The sequence below is a fragment of the Anomalospiza imberbis genome, chromosome 11, assembly GCF_031753505.1.
Source record: "Anomalospiza imberbis isolate Cuckoo-Finch-1a 21T00152 chromosome 11, ASM3175350v1, whole genome shotgun sequence".
Taxonomy (NCBI): Eukaryota; Metazoa; Chordata; class Aves; order Passeriformes; family Viduidae; genus Anomalospiza; species Anomalospiza imberbis.
Genome location: NC_089691.1, coordinates 19,078,308 through 19,095,606, shown reverse-complemented (window position 1 = coordinate 19,095,606; position 17,299 = coordinate 19,078,308). Strand labels below are relative to the sequence as shown.

The following is a 17,299-nucleotide window of genomic DNA, read 5'->3' as shown; positions in this document are numbered from 1 at the left end:
CCATACACAGTGGTCCTCAGTGTGTTTCCTGGGTAAACACAGGATAGAGAGAGAGCAAGTGAATCTCCAGCATTGTCTGGTTGGACATGGGAGAAGCTTTTGTCCTGTGGGATGGTGTTGATCAGAAAGGGAAAGTCCTAACTTGTATTTTACAGAGTGCCTCTGATACCCAAATTCACACTTTTTTTAATATATACTTTTTGTACTATTTTTCTTTTTATGAAGACTCTCTATTCTGTGTATTTATAGACTTTTCTTCTGTTTTCTCCTATCATAGAAGATGGAGAGACATCTTAAATTTAGGTGACTTAAAGAAGAGATGTAGTTGTTTCTCTCTTGGGAGGTGTTTTTTAAGTGGGTTAAAAATACTGGTTTTAATCTGAGGAGTGAGACCTACCTCAGGAATATGTCACACATGAAATGAACTTCTTATGAAGCCTAGCCATGCCTTTCCCGTCTTCTACTCATTTCAACATTTGCCCTTTGCTTTCTAAGCCTGAAAATGGAAGAATTTATTAACGGTTGTTTCCTCAGTGTTTGTGGCATTAGCCACGTTTCTCAAGGGCGTTTCATGTGCTCTTTCCACTCTAACGGGATTGTCCATTGAGTTCAGCTCTGGCACATTGGGGATCCATTTGCACAGATAGCTGATTAAGCTGAACCTTCCTCATCCGTAGGTAATCCCAACATACGCAAATTGTTAGCGTGAGATTGGTTTTCAAACACTTTTAGGTTTATAATTAAGCGCTTTGTAGTTGTCCTCCACCTCCCTCCTCATCAGAGTCTTTAGCTATGCTGACTCGAGCTCTCCCCTTTTTCTTTTTTGATTATCTCTTTATTTCTTTTCTTTTCCCCTGGAGGTAGTTTTATGTCTGGCTCTTTCTCTGGGTACCGCTTCAAAGCTGCATGGCTTGGAGCAGATTTTTGGGCACAAAGAAATTTTGCAAAAAGAGCGTTCTGCCACTGGGGTTTTGCTGGGTCTTGCTTCCCAAAATGACAATGGCTAGTGCTGGACAAGCACATTGCTCTGGGGGGAAGACACTGATTTACTCTTGAGGAGAGACTGGAGATGGGACAGCTGAGGTGGGTGTGTTTGGAAATTGCCAGCCAAGAAGGAGGTGAGGTGTTGGTGTGAGCAGCAAGGAGCTGGTGTTTGCCTGTGCTCCTGCACTGATGCTCTTCATGTGGAAGATGCTGTGCTTCTGTGTTGGAAGAACAAGATCAAATTTTCCTTCTGCCTTGCAGCAGCAGACTGGTATGTTAGTCTGCATTTGCTGGCTAGACTTATTCTGGCTAATGTTTGCCAGATTCTTCTATTACATATTAAAATAAGATCGTATGAGTGGGTTTTCTTTTTGTGCATGTTTCAAAAAACTAGGCCAGCCCTAACAAGCACATTTTTGTGTTTTTGTTGGGTTTTTTTGCATTTTGTCATTTTACATATTGAAAAATGGAATGCAAAAAGAAAAAGGAGAAGCTTGCTAACATCAAAAAAGAAATAAAGCTTTGCATTATTCTGCGTAAGTGTTAAAATCTGACTGATAGTGTGTATATACAGACTTCGTTCTTTTTGGTGTTTCCTTTCCCCACCCAAAGATCACAGATGCTACGATAAAAAATAATGCTCTTTTAATAAATGCTTTTCTTTTCTGAATTTGACCTTAAGAGGGTCGTGCAGTGCTTTTGTTACTAATAAATGTGGCAGAATTTAGATAAAAAATAGGCAGACGTTAATTTGTTGGGGTAGAATATTCTAAAACAAAATGCAGAGCATTTCTACCTCCTGAAATCCAGCTATGTTCATATCACAAAGTTTTTATTTTAACCATCAGGAGAGAAGCCCTGTTTGAAGAATTCAACTTTAAAAAATGTCTTTGTAAATTGAGATTTTAGGACTACCTATTTGGAGGATGTTCTGCATGATAAATGACCTTATAAGACAAAAAAAAAAAGTAATTTTGCATGTCTGCTCCCTAGGATGTGTGATAATAATAAATGAACATTTTATATATCATTATATATATATCATGGCAGAACAAGGATCAGAAGATATATTATTCATTATTCCTGTTACTTCATATTTAAAAGGCAAAGGTTTTTGCTTCTTTGCCAAAACAACCGCTACAGAATGTATTTGTAATAATCCCTGCAAATATGAAGGGGAGAAAGATCTTCCAGGTCGTTAGCACTGAAGAAAACAGAGATGCTTTTAATTGTATTCATTTGAGCATTAATACATTAATGCTGAGATTTAAGTACTGTTACTATTAAAAATTAAACTGGAGGGGCAGTGTGCAGATCATATGCTTTAGTGTAAGTTGTCAGGTGCAGTGTTTGCATATTTAGCCTGCCTTTCCAGCACTAAAACGGATGTTTGAGGCTGCATCTGGCTTTCCAAGGGGCACTTTTTACACCACCCTGTCCCGGTTTAATTTCTGGCAATAGCACTCCTTTTCATGGATGCAGTTGCACCACCTGAGCAAAAGTTGCAGTGGTTAAAATCAGAGGAGGGTAAGGAGTCACTTGTTTGCTGTCCTGAAGTCCTCTTGTTCTTCCCCTGTCCTCCCCCTGCCGTGTCCGCAGTTATTTTGCAATATGCAACCCCCTCCGAGCACTGCCTGCGGAACTGGAGTAGCTCTGGCATGTAGATTTCCCAGTGGGAGAACTTGTGTGGATGGTAATTTTAATGAGACCTGATTTAAGCAGTAGAATAGATCCATAAAACTAATACAAGCAGACTTTCAAGAGCTCTACTATTTGTCAGGGCAGTGAATTTTAGAGGTGCATCCATTGGCTTGGTAAAGAATATTATAATCTGGAGAACTTAGTCTGTATTAATTCAGATTGTTTCTATGCAAAGTACTATTGAGAGTGTCTTGAATCCAGGGCAGGCCAAATATAGACTTATTTATTTTTGAGTCTCAACTTTCGTCCAAAAATCGTGCTGGAACCACAGGATCTGAAAGCTGTGCTCTATATGAATGAATGCAAAGTCTGTATGAGTGCACACAGCTGTGCCTCTAAGCTGTGACAAACCCTTAGCTTTGCTTTTTTTCCCCTTCATTTAAGGCCACCGCTTGGTCCATATGTATTTCAACCTCTCCCAAGTTGTCACACCTAGTTATATATGGGAGTAACACAGGTTTCTTGGGAGACACGGAGTTTTTCTGTGAATACAGGCGTTACACCCATCCCAGAACCTGAATCCTGCTTCACGTAATACACTTGGTCCATGGCTTTTGTTTTTCATCCCAGTGCTCTGGAGCATCTCTTGCTGTTGTTGGAAATTGTGCAGTTCTGCTTGGCCTTACTAAACTGTTTTCTTTCCCTGCTCTGCTCCCCAGCCTCTTCCCTCTGTCCTATTTGTTGTGGGCTTTTTTCACCTCAGCTATCTCAGATGGCAGCGAGGAAGAAAGCAGGTTTAGGAAGCTCAGGGCAGGAGCTTGAGATGGGAATGGGGGGAGCAGGAACACCAATAAACAGCAGAGAACAAGGGGCAGACAAGCAACATGGGGAGAAATAGAGGGAAAAGTGAGGAGGAAAGGATGGAGACACAGGGCAAGGAGGGAGGGAGGCCAGGGAGTCCATGTGAAGGTGAAGCAGAGGGATGTTCTGTGCCATGGGAGGACACCAGCTCTGCCACCCCTTCCCGTGCTTGGGCGTCCCACTGACTGCAGGGACAAGGGCAGAAAGGATGAAAGGAGGTGACTTCTGGCAGAGCTGGTGATAGCAGGGACATGCATTTAAATAGGGAAAAAGTTTATTTGCTTTTTCTCGCAGGAGATGCTAAGTGATTTTTTGCAGTTTAAGTGGAGTGGCATTATTGTACTTAGCTCTGCATTTATTAAATAAATTTGTTCTCCAACTCAAGTGTTAAGTGTGTATTATGAAACCTTGGAGCCAATCTTAGTGGTTGCAGTGTGCAAATATTTTTAAAATTATGTAATTAAACAGGGATTGGGCTGCAATGTCCACTGAAGTGATTTATTAATTGAATGGTTTGATTAAATTTAATGTTATTTCAGTTTATACAGAAAGGGTTGGTATCTATTTCACAGACAGGGACATCTTGTGGGGCTGTCAGTGATGGTTCAGAGGTCCTTAGGAGGAATCTTTAGCACCCAATTAAATATTAACCAAGAAGATGTGACTTGTTCTTTCTCTGTCCCTGAAACTGTGTTTTGACATCTAAGGCTGGTGATAAAAATTTGCTCAGCAGAATCACTTGCAATGCACTCTATTTATCACTAGATTATTTCCAAATTAATCACGCTAAAAATCTTTCCATTGTAATTGTGCTGGGGCTCAGCGCTGTACGATGTGTGTAAATAAAAAAATGCCCTTTTAATTCCATGTTAACTGTGTCTTGCTGCTGTTGCAGCCAAACTGTATCTGTTTTGGTGGAATGTCATTTTAAAGGTATTGTGGTTACTGAGCGGCAGCTGTGATTGAAAAGTATGTAAACTAATCTTTAGTTGCTCATGTCATTTTTATATTCTTATGTCAGAACACAAGAAAGCTGCTTTAAATTTGTCTTTCACTGTGTATTAATTTTCAAGTCTAATTTTTCTTGGGTTAAAGCATATACTGCATTCTCTGCTACACATTACCATTTGGTGCCAAAGTAAATGGCTACTTGTGAAAAAGTACAAAATTAGTTCCTGCTTGATTACTCTAAAATACATATTTATTTTCCTAGGGAGAGTTTTTATTGCTGGTGTATAAAGTACAATTGTCCTGTATGGTATCGGTGACTTAAAAGGCAAAGTGATCAAGCACCATATATTTATTACTGTGAAGAGCAGAGCTGTGCATTGCTTTCCCAAAAACAAGAAGGAAGGTATAAGGGGCTTTGGTTCTTTTTTCTCCTTTTTCTTCTAGGCTTGAACTATGTGTTGTTCTGCTCTTTTAAATGCAGACCATTCGAAATGAAATCCTCAGCTAATATGTCTGCATAAGAACTTCTTTGTCTCTCGAAGCCCAACCATTGAAAATTAAATGTGTTTGCGGATAAGTATTTATTCATACCATACCTCACACCTGATCTTGTGTCAGTATGACATCATCTTTGCCACAAAGACTTCTGGTGGTTTAAAAATGCTCCGTTGTGAAATAAGTGGGAGAGGTAGAAAAGGGGCAAGGAAGGCAACAAAAATAAACTGCTAGTGGGATTTGATGTTTTGCCAATTAAAAACAAAATATAAAAAATCATGTTCTGAGGTCCACATGCTGCCTTTGATCCATACACAGGACTTCCATTTGTGCCAGTGGCTGTTCAGCCTGCGGAGGGAAGGCTGTACATGACTTAATTTGTATGTTGTGGGAAGTACATTTTCCTAGCATGTGGTCTAGCTTACTTGAAGAATCTGAAATGCGTTATAAATGTAAATGCTGTGTTTAAGTAAAACTTCATTATGTTTTGGTGGTTTCCAAAAATGCACAGGATTTGACCTTAAAGTGTTATTTCAAGGTGTTATGATGTATGAGCTAGACTTTGTAGTCTTCTAAATTAAATCTTTGAACATGTTATTATTGTATTTTGGCATCGGCAAGATGTAGTTCTCAGCTATTTTTTGTCACAGCCTTCATTTTTCTAACAAGAGTAACGAGACAGGGCCAGATTCTTCTGTAAGAGGCGTGTGCTGGATGGGGATTACCCTGCATTCACTGTGGTGTAACCAAGGATGGGTCTGCCCTTTGAAGCCAAGTCCAAGGGCACGGAGACTCCTCACCCGTGGCTGCCATCAGCGCAACCACCACCCACCACCACTGCCTGTGACCATCACACAGCCCCACGTAGGATGTGGTGAAGGGTTTAGCATTTGGATCCAAATCTGGTTCATATATAAAAGGGGTTGTGTTTCTGTTTGGAAAATATGAGCCCCTTTCACGTAGCCCAGGTGTGGATTAGCTCTCTAAACCATTTGCCCATTCCCGTGTTTGTGGGAGACTGTTTTCAATTCTTACAAAGAGGCTGTACAAGTCCAGCCGTACAAACAACAGAAGCAATCCAAAAGTGGATTTAAAAAAAAAAAAATTAACAAAGTGTTTGTGATCTCAGCTTGGTAGTCTGGATGAGGGCGCAGACATAACCGCTATACGTATGCTTATTTCCAAAGAAAATAACTGCAAAACATTTCCACCTATGCCATGAGTGCTCAGGGCTTGTATTTCTCCTGCTCTGTGTAACAGCCATCTGTTCGTGTTACGGCAGGGCCGTGGGGCACCGTCCCCGCCGTGCCGTGTCCCCCGGGCAGCACCAGGCGCGGGGAGTGTGCCAGCCAGCCATGGGGAGAGGCAGGGCTTGGGCCGGGGTATGTTGTTGCAGAAAAGTCGATTAAGAAGAAGAGCTCTGAGTCAGCCCCGGGGCCGTGGCCGTCGGCCGGTGGAGTGCCAGAGAGAGACCGTCTTTGTAGTGTTGTTTTTGGTACCGGTTTCACGTTGCGCGCTCCTGGTATGAATCACGATGGTTACAGAGGTGATTTTCCCTCAAGAAAACAATCCCTCCCCCAAACAATCGTGGAGCCACCCTTTTGGACGCTTTGTATGAATGGCTTTCTGTCTGTCTGTCCTGAGGTGGTCTTCCACTGCAGGCTTGGGGTGGGAAGGGAGAGCAGCTCTCACCCAAAGCACAGCAGAGGCTCATCCTCCCTCTGTGGCCAGGAGTTTCCCATTTTCATCCTTCATGAGCAGGCTGGCTTCTGGATGGGGGAGGCCTGAAAAATTCGTGCAAATATTCAAAATAAAGGACACATAGGATACCCTGCTTTCTCTCTGTCACTCCTTCCCTGCATCCCAAATAGGGTAATGCTTAGAAATGCATCCAACCCCAAGTTCAAAACGGATTGCTTACCCATGTTTCTTGAACAGCTAATTTTGCTGGCATGTTATTATTCACCCTCTGCTATTTTCAAACTGTGACACAAAACTAGAGAGAAGTAGAGATTGAAATTTTGACCGGTACGTTATCCTGATACCTGAGATGCTGTGTTGATATGAGAGTATCTTTACCACAAGGACTTTCTTGGTGGTTTTAGAGATCCCAGTGTGAATAAGTAGAAAAAAGCAGAACTAATAGCTAAAGAAGCAAAAATATTTTTTTCTTAAAGAAATTGATTAACATGCAAATATGTACTGTATGCATATTAAATATCATTTCAAAATGTGATGGGCAGGAAGCATAAGTGATGCCATTTGGTTTTGTGGCATCAGTGTGGGTTGATTAAGGGGGTGGGGATAAATTTTGGGGATTATTGATATAGCATGAGTAGAGCCAGATGGTTGTATTACACATCTTTTGTGTTCTTGTTTGCTTCTTAAAGCAGTTGCAGAATTTTGCCCTGGGCAAAATTTACTCTTTGCTCGTATGTTCCCCTGTGAATTTACTTTTGACAAAGTAGTTCACAAAGAGGGGAAACGCTGATCCTGCAAATCCATCTCTTGCCTTCACGTTTGTGAAGCCAACAGCCCCCTACTTCAGAAATATTTTGTAACTTGTGAAATAAATTAGCAGTAGGTGCAAGTTCAGAGTGTGTGTGTGTGTGTTGGGTATTGCTCCCCCTCGGTGTGCGGTATTGATTTACAGAGAATGCCGTTTTTTAGGTTTTCCTTGTGGTGTTGTGAAGAAGAATCTGTGGAAATGGCAACCAGTTCAGTTTAATGCACTACTTATGTAGTGTTCTTCCATTAAAGAAATGTTGTCTTAAAGATTAATGAGCTAATTTTTCCACTACTCCTTTTTTATTTTAAGTTTTGAGATTGTGGAATACCTGATTCATGTGATCAAAAACACATACTTTGTGGTATTCAGGTTGAGTGGGAGAAGGTTGTGCTAGGTAGGTGTTTGTGACATTTGTTGGAACTGCTTACCACCGGAACCACCAAAATTTACATGTGTTTGTTATTTCCCTTTGAAAGCAATTTTTTATTTTCCATAAAAAGATGGGTTTTTGTAAAGGCTTTGTAAGAAGGAATTTATGTCTTTCTTGTGCCTCGCACCAGTTTTTTGTGGGTGTGTTACTCCATTGATTTGGATGAGGTTACTCCCAGCTTACAGTGCTGTAGGCTCCTGGATGATGAGTTCCCTCTACATCTGACAATTACAATGGAAACAGTCCTACTTGTAAACATGTTTTGTCTTCTGCCTGTGTCCTTGTGTGAAATGTGTGTTTGCAGAGGGTGAGGAGACTCACCTTGCTTATGCTGGTGGGACTTTTATGGGGGACCAATTCATGCTGACACTGATTCTGTGGCCCCATGTCTGCATCCCCTCTCCACACAAAGCCAAGCCCAGACTGGGAGCAGCAGCTTTGGGCCCATTTTTTAGAACCAGTACTTGATGTGGAAATGGGGATGGGCAGCTCTGAGCCCATTGAAATCTCCGAGTAGTCCAGTCACAAGTCTGAGACTTGAGCAACTTACTCCTCATAATACTGCCATTGTGCTCATCCAATCTGATCAGTTCTGCAAATGTTTTAGTAAGTCTATCTTACAACACTATAAGAAGATAATCAGCTGCCTTAGAAGGTCCCCATCTGGAGTATAGAGTTCTTTTACTGAAAGATGTTTTGCCTTTCCGAGATAGCTCTCGCATTTCATCATCTGTTGTGCAGAGATGAAGTGCATATGAAAAGTCAGTGACTCTGAATCCATCTGTTGTTATTATTTTCCACTGATAATTGGCTTGAACAATGAAATGTCTGTGTCTGTAGCCTTTGAAACTGTACACCCTGTTTATTTTCTGGAGGTCTTGCTCCACTCTCCCCCCCTGCTTTTTTTTGCCTCTTTTTTTTTTTTGTTTATTTTATTTTGGGTTTTTTTTTTTTGTTTCATTTTTCTCTCAAGCTCATAACTAGTGGAGCTTTTATGAAGATGACATCTTTGACTCTGTGCATCAGTATGTGTCACTCACTATCTAAAGCTTGCCTGCCAATTTTTGTCAGGGTCCTGTGTCTGCTGTGTGAGTGTAGAGCAGGCGTACAGCAGGAAGACTGGCAGATCCAGAGTTCATAGATATCTTACCTGAAATGTAGTATTTATATCACTTTCTCTATTACAATATTAATTTAGAGACCAGTATCTAATACCTATGGAATTAGATACCACCTGTAATCGTGTAATATATTCAGTTGCATCCAGTTTAGCACGATGCAGGGTATTAATATTGGATTCCACTAACAGCACTTCCATTAGCTTGCTCAACCAGTATGAGATATATATGAGCAGGGAGGCATAACTACCAGCCAGAACTGCCAAAACAGTCATTAGAAGCTCCATTGGGATGGACAAAGGCTTTTACACAGTGATATACTGATTAAATTTTGTTCTATGGTTTATTTGCATCAAGGTTAGATCAGTATCATTGATGTGAACCATATTATCTGACGCCTTATTTGGAAGGTCATTTCAATGCAAAAATGGTGAACCACACAGGGGCTCTACAATTTCTCGTGGGATTCTTTCTTGGAGGATTTTTATCCTCTTAGGCTTGCCTAGCTCACGTTATCAATGTTTTTGTGCTTTAACCTGGTGAGTTTATCCAAGGAGATGTAAAAACTCCCTCCATACCATACAAGTGCTCAGTGGAACTGAACGTGCTAGATGCCTATTTAAAATATGAGTTATATCCAGTATCCTTTGAAATAATCTGTGACACATGCTTAAGAATCCAGTAAATGTGTGTTGCATCTTGAAAGGCTGAATTTTCCTGTGCCTGCCTGTGTGTAAGTGCTCTTTCAGAATGAAATTTCGGGGCCGGACGCAGTCGTGTCGTCCGTGTTACACTGTAGTCTGGAGCACCAAGGGAGTAAGGCAGAGGAGTATAATCTTATTTGTGTTTCAATGGCAATCATTTAATACTGCAAGTTATTAAAAAATAATTAAATTACCAAAACCAACATGTAGCTAGGACTTACAATAAAAGGTCAATGTGATTTGACTCCTTAAGTTAGGAAGGAACACTGGTGAATTCCAATTGCTTTAAAATAGTGCTGCTTCATTCTATTTCTGGACTGGAAGGATAAAGGAGACTGAAAAATAATTTATTTCTCTAGAAGGAAGAGTAAATCACAGTATATAATTATGTATATTCAATTATAATAATAAATGTTTAGATATGTTTGGTGGTTATCACAGTCTCTAATTTAGTTGTTTTCTGAAGTAAATATAGTTTGGAGGGCTCATTTCATGAGAGCAATATTTTGAAAATAATGTTTTTCAGGAACACTTCAGAAGTTTCTTCCTTTCTCCCAAATAAACTAGTAAATAGGTGTGCATTATGTGGTGATTCATAACAGCTAAAATAGGTCTGTGTCTGGAATGTCTTTTATATAGTAAACAAAACAGGGACAGTAAGAGCAAATGCAGATTTAATCTGTCAACTCAACCAAAAGTCTCTGTATTAATTTTAAATCCTTGTTAAGAAAAGGCTGGGCCGGGAATATACTGGATTTCAGTACAGTTAATGAAAATCAATTTTACAGGTGGTGTTTGGTTGTGTTTCTTCTGCTGTGGTGAGATGGGTGGCTGAGCCAAAGTGGGCACAGCACACGATTCAGCTCTGCGCCAGAGCAATGCTTAGATTAGGAATGAGCGTTTGGCGGGGAGTTGTTGGTGCTGTTGTTATTTACTATCAGAGGAGCAGAGCGTTTAGCGCTATGATTTGATTTGATTTTGCAGCTCCTATCCCCTTAAACAAGCTGTGTAGCTTGTCAGAGATCAGGACAGGTAGAATGCACAGCAGGCGTCTGATTTGAGCCAGTTACTCATTTGCTGAGTGTTTGTGTTTATGCAAAGGGGCCTCTTCCTGCATATTTAATCTAGAGTAAGGCAGTGGCTTTTGTTGTGTTTAGACCACATACCTTCAGTCCTTCCTTACACTGCAGCCAGTGTTGAAGCACAGAAAGGCTTGATAGTCAAAAGTGCTTTAGTGTTTTCAAACTCTCAACTTTCTGCAGTTGGTTGGGAATTACTGTACAGCTCTAAGCCTTTTTCTTCCTCATTAATGGGTAAGTTTGCACTCGGTAGAATAAGATACTTTGTTTTCTGTTCCATTTTATAAATGCACAAAATATTTGTTTGTAGTTGTCCAAACCTCCTTGAGCAAAACTGGTCTGCTGAGGGAGTCTGTTGCAGGGAATTAGATCAAGAATACAGGTGTTTCTGGCATATACTTCTGAATGAAGTATTAAATGCCATATTGCAATAGGCAGGTATTTGTGGGTTGGGGAAGTGGGGGGTGGGGGGGAATGAGTTTGGTGTTATTATTCTTTGTACTAACAAATCCTGTTTTGTAACTGTCCTGAAGATAATGCTTCCATTGTTAGCTAAAAGCTTTCAAACAGCGAGCAACGCAGAACTGCAAAAGAAGCAGCAAAAAAAAAAAAAAGAAAAAAAAAAAAAAAAACAACCACGGAGGAGGAGGGGGGGAGGAAAAAAAAGCAACCCTCTGGTCTTTATTGTTTCCTCTGCAAGGGTCCTCACTCGAATGTCTGCGCTGTAATAGGGAGGTTTTTCTTATGTGGAAATTGAATCGTCTCTTCATTGATATTAATAGCACACTAGAGATGTTAGCCATGATGCAGAGTACCAGAGCTGTGGAGTAGGAAACCTGATATTGCAGGGGGAAAAAAATGACAGTCCTATTGCTGCTCAGTGTGGGAGACATCCCTCCCCAAGAGCAGAGTTTGCATAATGGCATCCTGCCTCAACTATTTACTTATAGGTATTTTAATCTCAGGCTCTTTCTTTTAGTACAGGCGTAATTACTGCCGCTCGCTCCTGCACTTATTAACTGCGCAGCTCGGTTTCTGATTCCGTCTGGACAAATTAGTTTTAAAAATGACTTTGGAGAGAATCCGTGCGGTGTGCCTGCACAATGTACACAGCGTATACGTAATGTGTGCTGGGCTGGGAGAGCGTCGGGGTCCGACGGGAGGGAATTGGCATCAAAAATTAAAGAAAAGACGACAAAGGGCATGTCTTGGAGGCTGAGGGTTGAAGCACAGACAGCGCTTGGAGAAATGTGGAAAATGTGCGGCGAGGCCAGAAGTAGTAGTTTTGGTTCCCAATTAACTATTTCCTTCGTTTGAGTAACTCCTCTCAAACAGAAGAGTGTGCTGTTCCACCACATGTTGGAAAGTGTGAGAATCTGAATAAAATTTCATCAACCTTATTAAAATATGTAGGGACTTTGGTCTTCTTGGGTACGAATCAGCCTACAGACTCAGAGGCATTTATTAACAATAAGACTGCTGAGGTTTTTTAATAACAAAATTACAAATACCGTGTCTAATTGTAAGTGTATTACTTTTATGCACCAGTTTAAAAAAAAAAAAAAAACAAAAAAAACTTTTTATGAGGAAAAGTACCTCAGTCAAAGCACCTCGTGTGATTAGTGCTATTGTATTCTTAAATTTTGATTGATAGAGATAATAGTTTTCACTTAAAAATACAGACAGGTACTTTAACTTTCCATGACAATAGCTATTTGCATTTCTTTTATCTTTTTGTTTAACATTTGTGGGGGTTGGGACGGATTTGATTATTAACTCTTATTGCACACCGAGGTAAATGCTAAAACAAAGCTTTTGTTAAAGCTTCAAAAGGTAAAACAGCAAATATTGTTTTTAGGCTTCAATATTTAAAGGCTGTTAAAGGATACCTGGAAAATATTTTCACATGACCACGACCAGGAGTGTCACTCGCCTGCCAGGTAAGGGACGGGACAGGGGTGGCAGAGGGGGGCTGTGGCGGGGAAGTGCCCCCGAGCAGCGCCGGGGTCACGGCACAAGGAGGGGCGATGTGTCCCCGTGCCCGTGTGTGGGTGTGTGTGTGTGTGTGCGCGGAAAGTGGCGCTGGGGACAGCGCCAGCCTTGCCCGAGGCCCCGCGCTGGGTGCCGGCGGGGCCGGCGCTGCGGGACCGGCCCCGGTGCCCGCGGTGCCGCCGCTGGGCGCGGGCATCCTCCGCCTGCTGCCACCCGGGGAGGTCAAGTTTCAGGAGGAGAGTTGTAGCACAGGCATAAAATGGTTAAGGCTGGTACTGAGGCACGGGGAGTTATTTTAAGAAACGGGGAAGATCTGGCGATAGGAGCCAGGCGGCGGCGTTTGATGGCTGGCTCTGGCTCCGGGAGATGGTGGCCCCTGGCTCGGGGAGGTGGGATCTGGCCGAGGGAGATGGGGTCTGGCTCGGGGATGTCCTCTCCTCACCTGACAGCCTGGGTAGCTCCCGGGAGCGCGTTCCCTTCACCTGGCATGGATTCGGTGAGGGCCAGCGCTGTCACACGTGAGGCAAACAAGCAATCCATCAGTCAGAGATGCGGGACTGAGCGAGCGGTGCAGATCCCGTGGTGGAAGCGAGCTGTTCCCAACTTGCCTGCGAACTGCACCCGTGTGTTCCCTGCAAGAGCTGTTAAAAAGCGGGGGAGGAACGGATCGTGATTAGTTTGGTAGATTTGGCTTACACTGAGTTTTTCTTTTCCAAGGTTACGGTGGACTTGAAAGGTAATATTATTTTGAAAGAGCAAATGTGCTGTGCATAGCTTCGTCCTCGTGCTGGTATTTATTTTTATTTTATTTTATTTCTGTTTGGAATAAATAATAAGCACCAGCCAGAGATTCTGAACAGCCTGCTAATGACTGAAAAGGAAAATACAGTATGATTTGCTCCATCCTTCCACTGAGAAGCAGCAAGGTAGTGAGCATTGATATCCCTGTGTTTTGGCCTGTACCAAATCCACTTTCCCCTCTTCAAAGAGAGGTGGAAGAAGTGCACTTAGTCTCTCACAGTTTCACTGTTCACCTGCATTTCACTTTCTGACGAGGTGGTGAGGACTCCTGGTATAGAAAATCTCCTGTGCCATGCCTCCTGAGATTTTATATGTGCTGCACAATAAAAAGTGGCCAGCTTGACAGTGGTCAGAAAAAAAAAAATTCTCTCCCAGATTATCTGAAGTATTTAGTTTAATATATATTTTTTTTTCAGGTTGCTAGATAGCTCTTTAAAAATAAAATAGGTACAACAAAACTGGAGAGACAACTGCTAACCATCTTCAAAACAGTTCTACACGTGATTTGTGTTAGTGCAAGTAACCCAGCTGAGTGTACTGGGTGAGGAAATAACCTGTGTGCAGGATTGGCCCATGAGTGCCTGGTACCAGATGTTTTCTCCTCAATCAGTGTACATTCTGTATTTTCAGAACCAGCAAAATACCAAATAAAAAAATATTTTTGTTTTTCTCTTACAAATATGCAGTTGATAAAAACACAGATTGTGTCTTTTCCAGCATAGGACCAGAAAATAATGGTTATAAGAATAGGGCATATTATAAATAGTACATATTTCATATTTCAGCCTGTGTGCATTTGAATGTGACTCAGGGACTTTTGAGGGGAAAGAACAGCTGTATTAGGTGGTTACAGTTCACTTTATTTAGAAGAAATTACTGCACAGAAGTGCTTTTTTTGGTGATCAGGTTTTGGTATTTTAAAACTTTCAGGAAGCTTTTTAGTAAATATTTTAATCAGACACATTAAATACATTTCAGCTGGTCTTACATAAGAAAAATAAATCAAAATATAATTTCAAACCCATTTTTTTTTTCTTCTGCTATCAGGTGCATGTGTCTGTTTTATCCTTTTTAATTTTTTTTTTTTAAGTGTGCTTTCTAGGTAGTGAAGGGGAGATTCCTTTGCTGCTTTAGGTTTCCTGTAATAAAATGTGGGCTTCTGAGGGCTGGGACACTGACAAAAAAATGTACATGCGTAATTCTGAGCAGAGGAGCAGCTCAACTTGTGTTCTACTTTCCTGTGTAAAATTACTCAGAGCCAGTTTGTGTGGGATCAAGGTCCTTGTTAATCTATTTTTGGCTATACCCAAGGCTGTTCTCATTTAGATATTAGTAAAAATGTTCGAGTTTCAAGTAGACTTTCATTCTGCAATGGTCTCTGTTTCTGAGTATTCTCTGTATTATTGGTTAAATTTGGCTTTGCAGTGATCCCTTGGAGTTAGGGCTCCATCCTGCAGCCTCCCTGGAATGACCTCGCTGCCCTGGAGGAGGAGATCGCTAAATCAAATAAATGTTGTGGGATCAGAAGAGTTACAAGGTCCAGCAGGTGTAATGGCAAGGCTTCTGATCTTTGCCAGGTCCCTTGGTACCAGGGGAATATGTAGGGCCTGATCCAGGACAAGGGTGGGCGTTTCTGTTGGAAGAGTTTATGGCGCTGGCTCGGGTTGAGATGACTGTTGTCTTTCCAAAATCCTGACCCAAACAGTGTTTTAAAAAGTATCTTTATATCCACGGATTTCAAACTCTCTTACAATTACCTATCTTGCTAGTGGGCAAACTGAGGCACGTAGTGAACAATCCTGACATTTTCAGGACTATCTGGTAAAATCTGTTCGGGGCACAGAGTTTTGCGTGGACTCTTCCTCATGTATGGAATCAGTTGAGCCTTGGAGGTGGCATTGAGGGTGCTTTGACACCTTGTCTCTGCTCATCAGGCAGCAGGACCACTGCTGCTTGCTTGCAAAGTGGATTTTTGTTTGTGGTTTGGTTTCTATTTTAATCATCTCCTTGGGGGGGAAAATATGAGTGTAGCGAAATGTCTTGCTTTGGTAGGATGGGATTTTTTTCTTTGTTTGCTCCACACACACACTTACAGTGTTGATGGTACTTTGTGTTTATCTTAAAGACAGTATGATGGAAGGAATGTGTGTTGCCTACATTGATTCGCTCACCCATATAAACAGTTTCAGGAGGAAAGTCTGTATTTGTGTTTCTACATTTTGAGATACTCAACTTTTAGACTATTAATGAGAAATTTTCACAGGTGGGAACAGCTGTTTCTGCTGCTCATTTTAACTTCAATGGTGCATTTTCCATATTTTTGAAAGCCAGGTAACATATAGCAGGAGTTTGATAACCAGAAATTAAAGCAGTCTGGATTTGAATCCGGGAGTAATTTGTGAGGACAGCTGACTCCTCCTCAGCCCCCTGTAGACCCTGTTGGTCTCCCACCAGCTGATTGTTGAGCTGGATTTCCTTGGAGTGTGGTTCATGCAAGACAAATGTGTTTAGAAAATGATACCTGCCTTTTTCAGCACTGCCCAAAGAGATACTGTATGCACATTTTATGCAAACATGCAATTTTCAGCAGCTTCCTTAAAAAGTACATTTTAAGATGGTTCATTTTCTATCGTGAAGACTCAGGGTAGAAATGAAGTCTGCTTGCCAAAATACTGCCAAAATAAGGATCTGACTGCCAAATACCCAGAAAATTTATAAAACAGATAAATATGAAAAGAGGTTTAAAGTGTCAAACCCAAGATAACCCCTGCAGCAAAGCAGGATAAAAGCCTTTATTGTTGCTAATCTAAGAGCACATCACATGTCGGAGGTCATGTATTTTACATAAAAGATGTATTGTTTTACATACTCTCAGGAAGGTGAGCCCTGACCTATTATGATGGAGTAGTGTTATGTCCTTTGCAGTGCAGAATCAGGAATGTCTTATATGTGTACCTCAGCAAGGAACACAGGCTTCCTATACAGCAAACATGCTCAAATTTTGGCCCCTGATGTTCTGGTACTGGCATTACAAGAACTGTGAAGAGCTTCTCACACAAAACATAAAAAATAAAAATGAAATAAAGTACCAGTAAGCAACAGATAAAACCAATATTGATTTCATATCAAGGTAGCCTTTTTTCTCCCAGCTAAAAATAATCAAGTTTCAATGGTAAAGAAGTAATGCCTCATTCTCATTGTGAAAACATTTTTCCTTCCAAAATAAATGGTGAATGAGTTCATATTCTTTTGAGTGAACTTAGTGAAGATTCTGATTTTTTCCCAGAGGTTGGTATTTTACTGCTCCAGTAAAAAGCTTCACCTAGTGATGTAAATAGCACAGCTTACCATTTGGCGAGTTTCACAAACACCCCCAAAACTCCACATCACTGTGTGAATTTTATGAAATGGAGTTTCACGTAGATCTGTCTTACACATCCACATGTCACTGACTTTCCGTTTCATATGAAGTCATCAGTGTCACCAAACGATCACATATTTCTTTCTGTCTATATTAGATAGTACTCTGTACCTCTGCAGCAGCAGATCAGCATTTCAGTGAAATTATGTTATAATTTTACTCTGTTAAGGTATTTGGTCAATTGATGTGGAATTAATTCTGAATGCTGTTAGTGGTTTGAGTTAGTAACTAGATCTAAATTAATAAACAAATGTTTTTCTTTTCTCTTGTACCATATGTTGATCCCAATTACATGAACAGAAAGTGGCAGATT

The 17,299-nt window shown here is 41.0% G+C and overlaps 1 protein-coding gene across 16 annotated transcripts in view; it reads left to right on the top strand.

Annotated features, from left to right (window-relative positions):
• FOXP1 (forkhead box P1) overlaps positions 1-17,299 on the top strand; it is a 379,700-nt gene that overhangs the window by 142,158 nt on the left and 220,243 nt on the right. For 11 of the 16 annotated variants that reach the window (XR_011003135.1, XR_011003136.1, XM_068202271.1 and 8 more), the window contains exon 2: positions 12,631-12,712. The exons of 3 other annotated variants lie outside the window; for them this stretch is intronic. The gene's annotated coding sequence lies outside the window, so the exon portion shown is untranslated. Of the gene's footprint in view, positions 1-10,884; positions 11,007-12,630; positions 12,713-17,299 lie in introns of those variants that run through there. 2 more of the 16 variants (XM_068202258.1, XM_068202262.1) reach the window with 2 other exon arrangements.